Genomic DNA, 17,981 nt, shown 5'->3' with positions numbered 1-17,981 from the left:
TGGGGATATAATATACCCACATGGATTATATTCACCTTTTGATGAGAGTACAGTTTTGGTGAATAAAGGTAACTGTAAATCTAATAAACTTGATCTTTCGACACGTTTTTTACATACAACAACATGTTTTTTGACAAATTAACATTAAGTATCTTCAGTAAAGTAGATCTAGAACAGCTACTTGTCATATATCAGGATATCTGTTAATAATCATCACATCAGCATGCTTCTAGCAGGGCTCTGCAGAGAGCAGCTGAATGCTACTTACTATTAAACATTTTTATTACTGTTCTAGAAAAAAAAAAGTCCTTAGACGCACTGCTGAAAAAACCTGGAGACTGGTGATAATAACAAAACAGTCTGGTTGAATCACTTAGATCACATAGCAGGCTGAAGATATTCAAGAAAATAATGTTTTATACATCTATAAAGAAGAATTGTTGTCCTTGGTCACGGACAGGGGAATCCTGAAAAGCATTTACAAGAGAAAACCAGTTCACAGTAACCTCAGTGTAATCTGATCCTTGACTGTAAACAAATAAGTGGGGACTTAATCTCTCAGGGTGATGTTGCTGACTGCAGTGTTGGAATACTACATATTCTACTGCTGTTTACATTTAACAAATCGGAGAAAAGAACCAAAAATCACTAAGTGCTGAGAAAATGCCTTAGAGGAAGAGACTTAAAAACTTAATCTGTTTAGCATGTCAAAAAGAAGACTGAAAGGTGATTTGACACAATGCATAAGTATTTCCTTGAGGAGCAAATACCTGGCATTAAAGGTCTTTCTAACTCAGCAAAGAAAGGTTTTAATAAACCATTAATAACTAGAAGCCAAACACAGTCAAAGTAGAAAGAGGACATGCATTTTTAAAAAGAAGGATGTTTGTGCACTGATTCAAACTGAGGGAAAGAGACAGAGTCTAACTGGTGATCTTGGTTGGTACTTGGTTGAACTGTTGGTACAAGACCAAATGTCTTTTTATGAAATAAGCTGTTGGTATCAACTGGCTGAAATTCAATGGCAGATATCATATGTAAGTTCAGAATAGATGATCTAATGCTCCCTTCTGGCCTTAAACACAAGTAAAAAATACCTTCCCCCAAAACCCTATGAATATTAAGTATCAGAACTACAAAGCTAAATGACATCTGTGTTCAATAGTGTGTTGCAGCGTAGATGCTAATAATTAGTTTCATTAGTAGATGCTAATAATATGCATCTACTTCTTTGAGTGTTGAACTCTACAGTCAGAAGTCTGAGTAGAATATTATGGCAAACAAAGCTACTTAATTCATGTAATATAATCAACTCAAACGATGGGGTTTTTTTTGGTTAATGGAGTCTTGATGTGGTAAGGACAAAATCTGAGCCACAATAGCCCAGTGCAGTAAAATATAGGTCTGTTTCTGTATCAACAAGAGCAAGTCACTTGTATCCTTCATCAAGTAGGCAAGCAGATAACCAGTAGATGAGTTTTCATCACAGACATTATGTTGTCTAGCAATATGATTGCTCCTACTCCTTATGCAGATCCCACCTGCTAGAGCACAAAATATTTTTTTCAGCAGAAGAATCTAGTGCGTGTAAAGGGCCAAGTCCTTTCAAAAGGAACTTCACACAGCTATTTGGGAGCCCAGGAATACTTAACAGATCATGAGTGACTATATTGCAATGCATATACGTCTTCTGCATCAGGAGGCTGGCATCAGCAATGCCTGGCTCCCACGTAACCCATCATGTTAGGTGCTCTCCCACCACGTAACAGCATGCCAAACTCATCAATGGTAATCAGTCAAAACTACCCAAAACTTTGGATCAAAGGCTATTAATTAATTTCAGTCATTCTTTTTCCTTAGATAAATTAAGTCTGTGCTTTTCTTTGCCTCTGGCTGTCATTTATGTACTAAAACATAAGAATTTATCCAATTACTTAGGTGATTTAGCCATATAAACCAGAAGAAAATCAACATTCTTAACAAAACCTTTTTTTAGTAGGCAATAAAACTTTAACTGGGTATTTTACCTTATACTATCCTATAATACTAGTAGAAGTAGTACTAAAAAAGAATATCTGCAAAAGTTTGCCAACCGTAAGAAAACTGAGGAGGATTTAATTTCAATTGTGATTCATGCAAAATGATCTTCACCTCATTTACATATTTTCTTAAAGATTGAAAGTTAATTCTATGAATGGACAAACACACTATATTTTGCAGAGAAAAGAATGAATGCAACAAATTAACAAAAGTCAAAATTAATATGATGATATTTTTCTCTGCGGCCAAATCTAAAAACGTGGGTAGTAATAAGTCCTAATACCTAGAAAAGGCTGTTTCATTTATAGATTTGTCTGATTTAAAGTTGAAGCTTCCAGGCACATAATAATAGCTTGCTAGTGGTTATAATAGAGTTTAAATCTTTTGAAATCAACAGGAAATTTTTTTTGCAGCTATTTATTGCTACATCAGAGTAATCCTGAATGATGAATAGAACTAGTAACAGTCTAGTTGAGAATAAGTCCCATACAGAAAAAGAAAATTTAAAACTTTGCAGCATTAGTATCTCCAGAAAAAACATGAATGCAAGACCTTAGTATTCCTCATTAGGATTGTATTTTACATAATGTCTGGATAAGAATTACATTTCTTTTAATGACTTTTGAAACATTTCATTGAAATATTTGTTGTGTCTGAGTTTAAAGTACAAACAGACAGTTTTTAGAGAAATTAATTAAAAGTACACACAATAAAAGATTATTCCTGTATCTGTATAGTGAGGTCCAGAACATCCCAATTTCAGAAGCAAGTGCAAGACTTCATAGGTAGATTTTGATGAGCAATTCTATGACCAGGATTAAAGAGTTCATAATCAATATCTAAATTGCATGTTAATGACTAAGCTTAAAGACTTCACAGTTCAGAAAATGATGCAGGGAATTTGCTCTTGACAATAAGTTGAGACATTGCTTAGTTTGTTTCTAGAGGTAATTACTATTAACGTAGGGTTTTTCTCAGTAATGCCTCAAGGGCAAATGAGTAAATCAAGAGTGTTTTGATAATTTGCATATAAGGTACCTTCTTAATTGTATTTAGCCATAAAGCCAAGGCACTTGAATGCTGCTTGGGTAATTGATCTCCAAAGTGTGTCACCTATGTTCTCTTTTCTACATATTTCAAGTTGACATAGGTGGCTTAGAAGAAGCATTACTTCTCCTCCTACTTCCCTTTTGGGGCAGCCTCACACTCCTAGAAATGTAGCAAAGGAGAAATCCCTGTGCTCCACCAAGTCCAAAGGCTACAATTATGCAATGGCCTTATGTAAGCCTTACAGGCTCTGGATGAAGAGAAAAAGTTGATTCCCCTCTCTTTCTGCATACATCTGCATAATTTCTGGGCACAGTATGGCCCCTTGTGAGGTAATATACATCTGTTTTGCAAGAAAACCATCCTTCCTGGCTTAGCAGCATCTTTGAAAGTACTTGCCAGTGGCAAAAGGAGTAGTAGCTCTTAAAGAAAGATCACAATGATCACTTCAATTACCAGTGAGCATGCTGGGGCCCTAGCAAGGTTGATCTGATCTTTTCTGAATTGTCAAGCCTTCACTGTAAAGTTGTATAGCCCCTACTTCTACATTAACAAAGATCCTACTGACTCAGGACTGTACAACATCTTTGCCTGTGAAACAAAGCACACAGACTGTCATGGTTCAATCACTGGCCTGTTAATAAGAGTCAAAATGGGAATCATTTGTGCCTTATTTCCTCCTCTAAAACCAATGCACTAACCTATTTGAATGCACATTCCAAAAGGTACATGTGAAATGCAGCTGAATCAAGAAAAAAATCTCACTTTCATGAACTGTCTCCAAAGACGTCTAAAAGATGCAGCTTTTGCTTTAGAGCAGTTTAATGCTGTCCTCTTACTGCCCAACCTTTAGTACTATATTGAATTTTCCCTTTATGGAGATGCAATAGAAATAATAGTTTACATTTGGATGTAATTCTAGCCTAATAAAAACATAATAGTCTGTATGTAATTAAATAAGTCTTTGTATAGCTCCTTTCTTTTATGTTTACTATGGAAGATACTGTAATTGGCTCATGATAAAAAGAAAAATATCCATCTTTCTTACAAAGATCAGTGATAAAGTAGTGTTTTTAATGGTTTACTGTTTGTACAACCACTTTACTAATTTTCTAAAACAACCCCTACTAAAGAGAAAAGAAAAAGGGTTAGCTTACATCTCCAAACATAACAATCACAACCCTTTTAAGATTTATCTGAAGTTAATTTCAACTAGTTTAGATTGTGAGGTTATAGTTCCTCTAGTTAAACCATTAATAGCTCCTAGCCTGTATACTCTCAATGTATACTGAAGGCAGACACATGTCATAACATGAATTAAAGAACTCATCTGAGCAATGGACACCTAGAGTACTAAGGCCACAGGGTATTAGCTTATGTCTAGATGAAGTGTAGTTTACTAATCCGTAACATTAAAAAAAAAAAAAACAACCCAAAACAAAGCTGACCATTACATCCAGAGATGAGCCTTTCAACTTGACTGTCTCTATTCCCTTGCACTTCTGTTTTGGAGACAGTGTAGGCAGAGATGTCTGCCTTCACCTGCTGGCTCGTACACCCAGGGCAGGGGAACATTAAAAGCTAGGTAAGCTTTTGAGCAACTAATGCTCATTATGAGTGCCAATATGTGGAAGTAGTATCAAGTAGCAAGTGCTGTAAAGTACAGCCTTGAATGCTGTGTACTAACACCCACTTGCAGACAAGCTCCCATAAATCTTTTAATATAACTGCTAGGGTGAAAATGTGTTGAACCTCCACGTTGTCTAAAATGTCTTTCCACAAGACTTTGCACAGACTACAGTTGTTAATGGCAAGACACAAAAGAACATAAATATCTCCACATTTGAGGTCAGGACATAGATGCCCGTTGAGTAACTCCTTTGATAACTCAAAGGAAGCCCTGAGTGTGGAAAGGGGGAAAGCTTTTTCTTTACAAGTGTACATGATAGGTTGCCAGTCTGCTAAGCACTGTCTTCTGTTACATACCGTTGCCCAATAAACCCTTTATATTCTTGAAGCAACATAAGAGCTTCCCTGTAGATGAGAAAGTTTCAGTCCCAAGTAGGTATTTATCTGCTTCGCCTAACTTTTACAGCAAGTTTCAGCTCTTTTCCCGTGACAAGCAATTCCTCCTAGAATTGAGCCCTGTCTCTTAGTTTTGTATTTCTAGAGGTTTCTCTGCACTCTAGGTTTTGATTTTCTCATTCAGTCCTATGATAGTGGTGCTACCAAGAAGAGGTTTCTATATATGGGATCTTGCTTCTGTCATATGCAGAAATACAAACTGTGATCGTTTCATGTCAACAACCCTAGTAACACCATTCCCCATGTATCTAATCATATCAAATATACAATTGTGAACTAAAGTATAATACAAATTATTTTCTACTTTAAATGGATGACTATATTCTTAAAAATCAAATAGTTGGGTTTTTTAACCATCCACAGTGCTGTTGCTATTCAATGCTGCTGTTGTCATGGTTTTACTAACTGTGGTGTTATGCATTAACCCCAGTAGGCAACTCAGCACCACACAGCTGCTTGCTCAGCCCCCCCACAGTGGGATGGGAGAGAGAATTGGAAGGGTAAAAGTGAGAAAACTCATGGGTTGAGTTAATAAGTAAAACAAAAGCTGTGTGCATGAGAAAAGCAAAATAAGGAATTCATTCACTACTTTCCATTGGCAGGCAGATGTTTATCCATTTCAAGGAAAGCAGCGCTTCATCACACATAACAGTGACTTGGGAACACAAATGCCATAACTCCAAATGTCTCCCCTTCCTCCTTCTTCCCCCAGCTTTTATTGCTGAGCATGGTATCATATGGTAGGGGATATCCCTTTGGTCAGCTGGGTCCAACTTCTTGTGTACCCCCAGCCTACTCACTGGCAGAGCAAAGTGAGAAGCAGCAAAGGCCTTGATGTACTTTTCAACAACAGATAAAACATCCGTGTGTCACCAAAACTGTCCTGGTCACAAATCCAAAACACAGCACCATACCAGCAACTACAAAGAAAATTAACTGTCCCAGCCAAAACCAGTACAATCTCCACCCCTTATTCCACACCATTTAAGTCATGGTCCCATACATTTTCATTAACCACCAATCCCCTTCCCCTCCTTTGATTTATATAGATATTATTCCTTTAGTCTATGGGCCACTCCTGTAAAATGTCCACTCAGTTCACTTAGTCTATGACTTGGGGTCTATCTGTTATGGTGGTGACTCAGGACAGGAGAGGTGATGTGTTGCATGGAGTTACTGGGCACCGAAGCCAGCTCTGGTCAGGTCATTGCTGGCCTTGCACTGCTTCTTGTGATGCTCATCCTCCACTGGTTCAAGTTGTCTCCTGCTATAGCACATAGCATCCATTAGTCTGCTGCAAGCTATAGCACAGACATTCCTTGAACTTTTCTATGAAATATGTGTCAATGATCTGGCTTAAGTTTCTAGGCAAGTTTTAAAGGCTGGACAAATGTCTGGGTCTCATGGGTAATGAGAACATGCCAAACCTAGTTTCTTCCATTTCCACAAAACTGGAAACAATAGCCCTGTAGAGAGCATTATAAGCAGATAAATTGTTCACATATAAAACATGTGCTCCCCACAACTGAGATAAGAAGTGACCACGTGCTGTGATAGCAAGTGAAATGAGTGAAGAAAATATATTTTCCTTTTTTGTGAAGAAACATAAATGAAAAACTATAAAACATCCTCATCACTAGTAGTGAGCATTTCTAACAATGCTTAAGCAGTTCACATGGTTCCTCTGTACCAAGCATTATAGGAATTAAGAAAGAAGAAATAAAAAGCTGCCAAATGTTGCATTATGTTTTCTTGAAAACAGGGATTTTTTTTTTTTCTCTTTATTTGGTAACACTATTTGAAATGGCAGTGAGGTTGCTAAATTGTATCCCCACCGCTCAAGGTTTGATGAGAGAGAATGGATTTGGGACTGCTAGTTATTAAGTATTTAATTACAGAAGATCTCTGATCAGGCATCCCTCTCCTTCATTCCTCTCCTTCTTCCCTTCTCCTCCATTCTTCTCCCAAAAAAGAAAAAAATTCATTTTCCATGTAGAAAGTGAATGGTGGTCACTGTCACTGTGACCACATCTACATTTTTAAAGTAAGATGCTCATAAATCTTTTGCAACACCTTTTTAAAGGACAATTAAGTTCTATTTTTTAGGATATGCATCAATATCATTTTCAGCTCTTAAATATGCACCTTAATATGACCAGCAGCAAAACTTCTGATTCACCAAATAATCCATGATATTTAACCAGAAATTTTGTTCACAGTATAATGATTTCTTAACTGGCCATGTATGATGGATTCATTAATCCATTAAATAATGACTGATTTCTTGTTAAAAATACTTTTACCACTTCTGAACAAGATGACTCATAGTGCTAAACTTTAAGCCTAAAAACGTAAGCCTTATATGCTTCATTTTTGTTAATAAGTTGATTTCTCCCCCCCGCCCCATAAAAATACTTGCCAGAATAATAGTCATTTTATGTACAGAAACTCTGGCATTATAATTTACAGGGGAAAATTACACTGTTTATAAATTGGTTTTATTGTCCACATTAATCTTTTTTGGAATACATGCCAGCTAATTTTCAAGGAAAGACTGCCTTATTTCTGGCTGGGGCACTTCTGAGCAGGGGTATGTACACAGGTCCTGTTTAGCATGCATGCAGTGAGCCTCATACCTTCTGGAGGAGTCAGACCAGCTAGGCATGAACTGCAAATGTATGGAGGATATATATCCCATGCACCCTGAGCAAGTTGAATCATTTGTGTAATACATGCGCAGCTGGTGTGACATTGGCCCTACTGTAGATGCACTGTATGGTTGAACTGGTTATACTCCACAGACATAACCAGGTGTCTGCAAATCTCAGTGATCCAAGAATGTAGTAGAAAAACCCATGTGTTAGTGCTTCACATTCCCTCCTTGTCTCAAACTGAAATTGAAAGTTCAGGTGTCAAGTTTGAATGATAAAATCCGAAGAAATCTGATTTCCAGAATCCAGATCTAGTTCATTTCTCTCATGGCTGATTCTCACCTCTAGTAGTGCAGCTTCAGCCTAAAAAAAAGACAAAGATAGATTGCTAGAAAAATATAAAGTATCCTTAGTACAAAAAAGACCACATTTAATGTCACCTACTTTGTGTGGGCAGGGCTGCTATAAACTTTAACATCTTTGGAGCCACACAGCTTGAGAAAGTACTCTCTCTGTGCAGTTATAAACCCAAGATGGTTTCTGGGCACGATCTACAGCTTCTGTAGATTATATTTAAGTGCTTACAACTTTCAGGAAAAAACAGAATTCAGCAACAGATCAGGATAAGCACTGGAATTGAGGCAAAAATAGCATATCCTGGATGTAAATAATGGGCTGAAAACTGCCTGAGATCTCGGCAAAAAAGCTGAACAAGGAGCAGATCTAGAGGAACTAAGCTGCTGGTAAAATTGTTTTATTTGTCTTCCTTACAACGGTCACAGAAGGCTTCAACTGTTGTTCAACCTTCATAAGATGGAAAACTTTTCTATGTAGCAGGTCTTTGCTGCTTCATCTGCAAAACCTTAAGCAACAGCTGTAAGAATGTGGAGTAAAACACAAAGCTGATGGACATTTGAGCAGATCAATACATGCAAATTAGACCTTGTAATCAGACAAATATCTACTGTATCACTTACTACAATCTAGGTTCTTGGCTGCTCTTTATAAAACTAGGAAACGACTACACACAACCACCTTCCCCCAACTAATTTAAAATGAAAATTGCACACTATATTTGAAAGGCTGTAAGAGAAATAAGTCTGACTTCCATTTGATGTGAACTGGGAAGCAGTGGAGTTATACAAGGGAAAACTATCAGTTTAAATCTGCTCAAACAAGTTAAAGCAACATTTACAGCTAACTGAAGTGCCACCTGCAAGAACTGCACCTGTATCAGCAGAAGTTTAGAAATAATAGCTGCTGAGGCTTTCTCTGAATGGGGGTTAATGCAGACACATTACCATACCTGTCAGATGATTATATATAAGCAATGAAACTTTCTTCCTGATTCTCTGGCAAAATCCAATCTAGTAAATAGCTTCTCTAACAGACAAAAGCCTCAATTTGAAGATGCTGGGTTTGTGGAAACAGTATGGCTTAAGGAGTTCCTGCATTGGCAAGCTGTCACAGCTCACTGTCCCCTTTGTTCAGCTGTTTGCTGGATTCCCCTGTGGACTGAGGGCCGCTTAAAGCATAAGCGCACAGAGAAAAAGGGAGGGAGGAAGAGAGACAAGTATTTAAAGGGAGTATTTTGGTACAGGTTGAATATGTCTATGCAATCATTTGGTTTGACACGGCTGACAACCTGGCAAGTTGCAGGAGCCATAACAAGAGCAGACATGGTGAGGGATCAGAGGGTGACAGGGGTTCCTGAAATCAACATTGCCACTGGAGCCCTTCATGCAAAAATGAAAGCATTACTTTCATATCACAAGGCATGAATGGCAAAATGAAAATCAAGTTTTATGGCTCAACAGAAAATCTTCCTACCACTTAATGATAAGAGAATAAGGAAACAAGGGAAGGATAAATAAAATTGCATTAACAGCATTTGATTTAAGTTAACTAAAAAAACCCCTTCATCTTGTCATTCAAAATACGCCATGCCCCAGTTACAAGACAGATAATTAAAAGTTGATAAAGGAAATGCTTTAGTTACCTGAATGTGTAGTTAATCCATTGTAGAATCTACATATCTTTTTATAAATGTATGGATTCTGTAGGCAAGTTCAGAATTCACCATAAGATCTTCCACAGTTATGTTAGAGAAAATGAAAAGAAGCCATTGACATTTTCATGCTTGAGGATGTGTGCAACCACTAACTGGGGGGAATTGAACAGAAACTTCTAAAAGTAGGTTACTGCATTATTCTTGCATTTTTCTGACTTACACTGATCATTGTCAGGCAGAATATACTGGATTAGAGTGATCAATGTTCTCATCTACAGCATATCTGTGATTTCTACTGAACAGAAACAGACTTGCCTGATTTTGTGTTATGGGTACAACATTGCTAATAATTAATAGTGATTCTCCTAGTCTAAGTGATAAAAGACTAAGCATTATAGCAGTAGGCATAGAAACACATCTCCAGTGTCACACAACATTTGGCATACTGTGGCATGAAATTTAAGAATGTTTCAGTTGTCTTCAGGGGCTGAAGTTGGGGCTGAGCTCAGCTCCAGCTGAAGTTGCTGTGAGTCTTGTCAATGAATTAAGCATGAGCTTAACCCCACTTTAAACCAACTCATAGATTTCATACAATGATTTTGTACACGGCTTCCTGTACGATGTATTTTGGTTGTAACATATATGGATCTACTGATCTCCAAAGTACATCTAAAGGGACTATTTAAAAAGTGCATGAAAATCTGTTCAAGTCAGACTGTTTCCCATTTAGGATCATAAGTAAGTAGAGGAAAACAGATACTGTAATGGTTGCAGCAAAAGTCTGCATAATGGCATTTTCCTAGAGGTTTTCTTAAGAACACTGCTGTGATTTCTGTCACCAATGTTATGAGCTACGTGTATTGAAGGAACCCGAGCAACCCTGAGTTACTACTTTACAGAAGTATGTTTAAAACCAGACATAAGCCAAAGGGCCAGGGAATAAATAGCCATCATTGGTAAGGAGTAAGTTTTTTGGAAAGTACTAAAACTGAATTAGGGACATAAAAAAACCAAATCAAGTATATGAACAAAAATCAGAATTTGGAGGAAAATATGCTGAACAATAAAGGTATACAAGCGTATAAACTAAAACATTCTAAACAATGAACAAATAATGAAGTCTGAATTTCCATGCAAGATATATTGAATGTACTGTCAGACAATATCACTCGGTCAAAGACTCAAGCAAATTGTATGCAATCTTTAATGAATTGCAGTGTAGGCACTGAGTTCATCTGCCAGATGAAAGGCCTTATGCAACTCAAAATAAATCTTACTGGCTTACGGATTGTCTAACAAATGTTTCAGCTGGTAATTTGCAGTGATGTGTAGTTACATGCCAGCACATGGACATAAAAACTTGTATGTGCAAAGATATGCAGGTATGTTAAGTCATCAAATTAATTGCATTTTTCATCTCTGTTACTGAAATTTCCTACAAGCCTAACAAAGATAGGTTAAAAAAAAACAAAACAAAACCAACATTTTCTATGCAGAGAGCTTACAGGCAGAAAAGCTTTACTCTTTATGGTTTCTGAGATTTGAAACTTAAATAATGATAATAGTTTGAGAGAGATTTTATTGGATCTCTAACTTTTTTTTCCCCTCTATGTGCACTGAACTAGAATTTCAGGACTGCTGAGTGATGTCATTTTCATTAATAAACTTAGCTGGAGGGTCTTTGAAATTTTATGGCTTGTACTTCTGCAGCATAAGAAATCAAAACCATGTGGTATTCCCAGTCCTTGGCAGGAGTTCCCAGAGGAAGGAATTAGTTTTCACTGAACCACAAGAGTGCTTAGGTCATGGGGAGAAAGACACAGGGAGCATCAAACTAAGGTTTGTTTCTGAAAATGCTAAGACTTATTTGATGTTCCATACTTTGAAGAGAAGCTTAGCTTTGCTCAAGACTGAAGCTGCAACGAAGGATGACAACTTGTTCAGAGGTGCTTTGAACAGAAGTTTAGCACTAATTACAGCAAAGGCCAGACAGAGACCCAGGCACTAACATTTCTGCTAAAGAGGCACAGCAGGAACTAAGGATGAGCTAGTTTTGAAATAAAACCGATTGCTAGAGCAAAGCATTTAATCTTCTTGTTATGTAGTTTCTGTTGTTCTTTTTGTTAGGATTTTGGCTTTGTTTTTATTGTACTGATGGCTTGAATGCCTTTCAATGTTTCCACAATAATTTCAAGTAATATATCCTAAAAATTATTGGAAAGGACAAATGAACAAAGTCTGTAACTTCACTTTTAATACATATAAACTATACATTCAACTCAGATTAATTTTTCCTTTCCCAATTTCTGTTGATTTTTGCTTTGAGTGTTTGAATAGTCAGTATAATTTTGCAAGAAAAATTATGCCTAAGATATAAGAATGAAGTCTGTCAAAATGAAGGTGACAAAGGAGAACTCCCTTGCATAATTCATTTGGACATTTAAAGCCCTGAAATGTCATGGAGGAGGGAAGAATTTTGTAGCAAAAAGGATGGGAAAAATTAGAATTAGTTACTCCAGTAATTAGGAATTAGAAGGGGCCTCGGTGGTCCAGTCCTGAGATATTACAGCTCACTATAGCATGCAATTCTTTTCTTAGACTGACTGCACTACCTGTAACAGAAGTTTTCTTGGCTCCTTATACTTCAGTTGGTAGCCTCATTCATTCAGACCATCACTCCTGTGGTACTTAAACCTTCTAATTTCTAGATTAATTTTGTTGCGACCTGTTTGAACCCCCTGTTCTCTACTAGCACCATCATTTAGTTCAAACAGTTCTCCCTCCCACTATATATCCCTGCCCCTGATTTATTTATGGAGAGAAATGTTATCCCCTCAGATGTTGCTTCATTGAACTGAGTTCTGGTTCTCCCCTGCATCACTACTGGAAATGCCCATTCCAATGCATCAGGTAGCCACATCTTCCTCTCTCCCTCCCTCTTTCAGCACAGCCATATGCCAGCAGTAGTTTGGGCATCCTGTGCCTCTCTAGTACATCAAGCTCACTGATACACCACTCAACCATTTCTCCACCACAGTTATTTCTCTCTAACAAGCTAAAGATCAAAGCAGGAATTATTAATGTGTAAGAGGTACCTTGCATGTTGCACCACTGACTTCCATCCATTCTTTGAGCACATTCAGTACAGTATCTCCTCTGTTTTGTGCACTGACAGCATTTTCCTTCTTAGTGACACCTGAAAGTTTCATCAGGAATCTTCCAAGTTTCTTGTGAGGATTGTTTTAAAAGAAGAAAAACTCTTCATTGACGTCTTTGTTTTAGCTATGTGCATAGAGAGTCACATGGTACATGCTGACCTACTAAAAATCCTTGCTACTGAATCAGACACTTCATTTGTTCATTACTGTGGTGGTTTTTTTCACTGAATTTCCTAGTAAGAGATTCTTGGTTCCTCAAAATATCAGTGCATTAAACTCTTAGAGAATGATTTCAACTTGAATTGTTAATGGAAATTTCTCTATCCTCATTTCTAATAGTCTGGTTTTCCAATTTATTCACCATTTTCCCTTGTTAGGAAAAACTGAGATGCAGGTTTCATTTTGTCTTTTGGACTGTATCGATATCATCTGAACTGCTAATGACAACTATTTCCTTATTCTGCTTTTATTTGTGTAGCTTGCTTTTTGTACATAGAACGTTTTATGTTTACTATTGGTTTTAATATTTTAAGATCAAACTCAGCCCCACCTTAGGCTATATTTATTTGATCCCTGCAGTTCTTGATCTCTAACATTCAGCTTTTTTTAAAATCGAGCTTTTTGTCCCACTTTTTCTAAATTCACCCTTTAATGCTAATATGTCCTATGAAGGGATTTTGAATCTATTTAAATTTCTGATAACATTTTTACCTTGCTTAGAAATCAGATTTCTTTGATTTCAAGAAATTCTGAACATCTTCTAAATTCAAGCCCTTCAGCTCTTAATTTAGATACTTTTACTAACCAGTTCTCTTCACTGATTAAATTTGAGCTTCTGAAATTCAAAAATTTCTCACAGAACCCTATCAATCTTCTATTTAACAGAAATAAAGTTATGATTGTCGATAATACTTTTCCCCACCCCTCTCTCACCCCTATGACCACCATTTTGATCACATTTTAATGTCTTACTGAAATCACTTCTGGCATCACTTTTTATTAGTGATTAGCCAATGAAAAACTTTGTCAGCTATGAGATTCCAGAATATACAGACCTGTAACTATGTTGTCAGGTCTACCATTAGGAAATTAAGGTCTTCATTACTGAAAATCTTCTGTACTTATTCTCCTGCTCTGCATCATTTTTTTCTATCCAAATCTGATCCAGGCACTCTATTACAGTACTATTCCAATACAATCTGGTTTATTAACCTTCCCCAAAATTAATTTTGTCTCGAAGCAGATTTTTGTTTATTCCTGGCTGTCTCTTCTTTTTCTTTGCATCTGATACAGAACCACATGCAGTGGTATTCATCATCTTTACTTTTATATCTGTCTTTCCTGAACGATTTGTGCCTGTCAGCAGCTGTGCTCTGCCATGATTGCCATGTTAATAACTGCTTTCAGGTTCTACACTAGTAATTCTGGTGGCACTATTTGATGTCTGGGGTTCTGAACTGAGCACAAGCCTTTCAGCTACTGCTTGCTGTTTTGTCATCCCATCCAAGGCTTTCACTATTTACATTACTTACCTGCAGTTCTCACCTGTAACTATACATCTTTCTGGTGTCTGATACTGTTTTACTTACTGCTATACCCTCATTTATCAGGGCTTCTCTGTACGTTTTATAGTCACGTGTAAAGCTACATACGTACCTCCCAAAATTCTTCATTTTTTAAAGCTTTTCTCGCCAGTTCAGACCAACCTCAGCCCAAACAATGTTATTTCTCTACGCTGCAATGTAAGTAATCCCTTCTCTATTCACACTTCCAAGTGCTCAAGGTTTCTTCAACCTCCCTTGAAGATTTATTAACGTTTGAGCCATTTGTTCATCTTCCTTGCTGTGTTTCCCTTTCCTCCCACAGGTCAAAAAAATTTCACTGAAAATAAGAAGTTTCCACTGCTTTAACTATCTTTCCTGCCTGCCCCAATGGACTTTTTGCATCTATTCAGGTAAGTCCTAATAAGCATTATTTTCTGAAATTTGCCAGATGATCTTCTGCATATTGAAATGGATCCTTTTTAGCCTCAGGTGCATATCTTGTAACAAAAATTCTGGTGCTATATTTTATACCTGTTCTTGGCATTCAAGCTGGTGATAAACAGACCTGTCTTTTGGTAGAAGTCTAGAAATCTCTCTCCCTTCTCTGCTGTGATCAAAGAGAGGGAGTTTCTCTCCAGCTCTGAGCCGCTGCCTCACAATGCAAAGCTTTCCACCGGCAGAAACGCAGCAGAACTAACCCCCAGCAGAATGAGGTGTGCTCTTCTCTCACTAGGCACAAGTCCCTTTCATATTCCCTCTTTCAGCTTTCAAATTCATCTCACAACAAGAGACTAAAGCTCATTAAAGCCAATGAGAAACTGCCATATTTTCAATAAGGGTTCAAGTCTATGCCATCTATAGTGCTTCTAATTTAGTGTTTTCCTGCAAATATACTTAGCTTTACAGTGTATTGTCTTCCAGTTTCTTTTAATGTTGTTTCATTGTGAGAGAGGATCTGACTATAAAATTTATGTCTCCATTTTCTTCTTTATTCAGTATACTTCTTACATGACCTCTTATTCACCTCTTGTCTAAAGTAACTCATCTTATGAAATAAATTTTAAAAGAAAATTTAAAAGCCCGTACATATCTTTTCAGCTATCATGTTCGTCATAGGATGAAAGCAAAGCTGATGAAAGCATCTAACAGACATTTCTAACAGCTGTTACGACTGGCAGAGACACATGAATTGTTCACTACATCCTTAATCTTTCTTTTTTTTCCCCCAGGTTTATCTACCTTGATTACTAATTTGTGGTAACTAATGTCATCCTAAAATAGGCAGTTCCTGAACAGATCAAATACTTCAGTCATACATAGGAGTGACACAGATTTCTCATCTGGCCATTACAAGTTTATAGACTGCAACTACTTAATTTTCTCTTTTGGCTTGCTGCTACAAAAACAAGAAAAAAACCACAACAACAAAAAGGGAATTTTTTTCTTCCACACTGCAAGACATCAAGAAAATATGTATATAAAACACACAGACCAATAGTTAAGCAGTAATTCATCAACAGACAGTATATCAAGCAAAGAGCTTCAGTCTTTACATTACATTAGAAGTATCAGAGGGAGCTCTGTAACTGCAGTCAACATAGGGTACAGAGCTAAGTAGCATTCAACAGACATAAATTTCTCTCATGACTTTTTCCTAAATTGAATTATCTTAAAGGGATTATAATGAGGAGCTATCCTAGCTCCAAAGATGCAAACAAAATGTTCTTTCTACGAAGTCACAGAACCATTACTGAAGACGATGCCAGATACAATCTCTGATGGGGTATATAAGTCTTGTTTAGTGAAACTACCCAGATTCATATAATCTAAGAATTCGTCCCTGAAATTGCAAACTTATCCCACCTAAACTCTGCTTCTATTCTGATCACCACCCTCTGCATTCTGTCTTTTGACCAGGTATTTTTTGTCTAAAGGGACAGAGTCAGCATAATTTCTTTACATGCTTACTCCAAATTAGAAGGTATAGAAACTTGATTTAAACCAAAGTTTTCAGCTGTTCCCATCATTAAGTAACTGACATGTCAATTCAACAATTAAAGCAAAGCCAAAGGCAGATTTAAAAAAAAAAACAAACCCAAACAAATTACTTCAGGCAATGTTACTAAATTTTAGCAGGGGAAAAAGATTTAAGATTCTTGGAAAAAAAAAAAAAAAAAGGTGTTTTCTCAATGACACAGTTGCAAGTGATGCATGTTAAGCCCAGCACTAGTTTTAGGGAGCTTAAATTTCAAAACAGTGCCTGAGGCAAATCAGTGCCTTGGGATGGGCTATAGCTACCCAGCAAGCTGAGCAGGAAGACACTGAGTTAATAGGAAATACTGGGTACAAGAGCTGTTCTTTAAATTCCCTCAGGCATCTTATTTCAGAGCACTAACGTGACCCTCTATCCACCATCCAAAATAGTCCCCTAAGAGATTTCCTTACCCTTCCTCCCCATCCCCACCACGTATTTGACCAGGATGTTGTTTTTCCTTTTCACCTCCGTTTCCCCAATGCCTGTGTCACTGGAGAGGCTTCTGCTCCCCCTAACAGTCCCTGGGAAGCAAAAGACTAAGGCTCAGCTTTCATCTCCTGCAGGGACCAAAGCCACATCCCCAGGAGTGCCCTAGATGCCAGATGAAAGGCTCTTTCAGGGTGAAGGGGGAAAAAAAAAAAAAACATATTGGCTTTCAGGTCCTCACCACCTTTTCCGAGTTCTTTTTCAACTGGGGACAATGTGCTTTTTTTTGCACACATTAGGAGCTGTCAATGGCTGTGATCTTTTGTCTCCAGCCTCAAGTCAGTGAGTTACTAGGCATCTCTGCTGATGGTATGCTGATGAGCGTGATGCTCCTGCTCACTGGCTTCTATCTCCTTATCTCGGTGTCTAATGGCTCCAACTTGTTCTTTATTTTCTTGCCATCATCTCTTACCGGCTTCCACCTATTGTTTCGTTCAGTCTGCCCCTCACTTTTTTCTGGGTGTCTCCTTTGTTGTTTGTTTTAGGCTATCTTGTTTTTCTGATCTAGGGGTCTTGAAAGCTGCATGTGGATGTACAGTAATATTCATGACCTTCTGACGAAGATGCTCTTAACCCATGCCAATTTTATTCTTCTACCCTTCCTTCACTGCTTCCACACCCAGACTTTCCCATTCAGATCTCAGTCTTTTGACTTTTCTCTGTCTTCTTTTCTTGTGTAGAGGGAACAGGCATTTGAGATTTTTTTATTACGCTATTCAGAAAGTTAATTATTTAAAAGCAGCACAACTTGGTTGAATTAAAAAAAGTTTTACCTTATTATATAAAATTTTGGAATGTACCAACACATCGAATGTTTATACTAAACATTTAGTTTAGAAAACTTGATTCTCAGTATATTCCTGCAAATAGAGCTCCTTTTCATCCCCCAAGGGCTGAAGGATGGATCTGACATCCTTCGGGCTT

General features: G+C 37.3%; 1 long non-coding RNA gene across 1 annotated transcript in view; it reads right to left on the bottom strand.

The window, feature by feature from the left end:
- LOC148051404 (uncharacterized) overlaps nt 1–13,056 on the bottom strand; it is a 28,497-nt gene extending 15,441 nt beyond the window's left edge. The window contains exons 1-2 of the long non-coding RNA XR_015699507.1: nt 12,930–13,056; nt 8,166–8,186 (exon numbers count right to left, since the gene is read on the bottom strand). This is a non-coding gene — a long non-coding RNA (uncharacterized LOC148051404). The remainder of the gene's footprint in view (nt 1–8,165; nt 8,187–12,929) is intronic.
- Between the last annotated feature and the right edge of the window lie 4,925 nt (nt 13,057–17,981).

Source organism: Nipponia nippon, unplaced genomic scaffold (genome assembly GCF_047370975.1).
Source record: "Nipponia nippon isolate SJK-2023a ecotype South Korea unplaced genomic scaffold, ASM4737097v1 scaffold_6, whole genome shotgun sequence".
Taxonomy (NCBI): Eukaryota; Metazoa; Chordata; class Aves; order Pelecaniformes; family Threskiornithidae; genus Nipponia; species Nipponia nippon.
The sequence above is the reverse complement of the archived record's forward strand: the minus strand, read 5'-3'. Positions and strand labels throughout refer to the sequence as shown.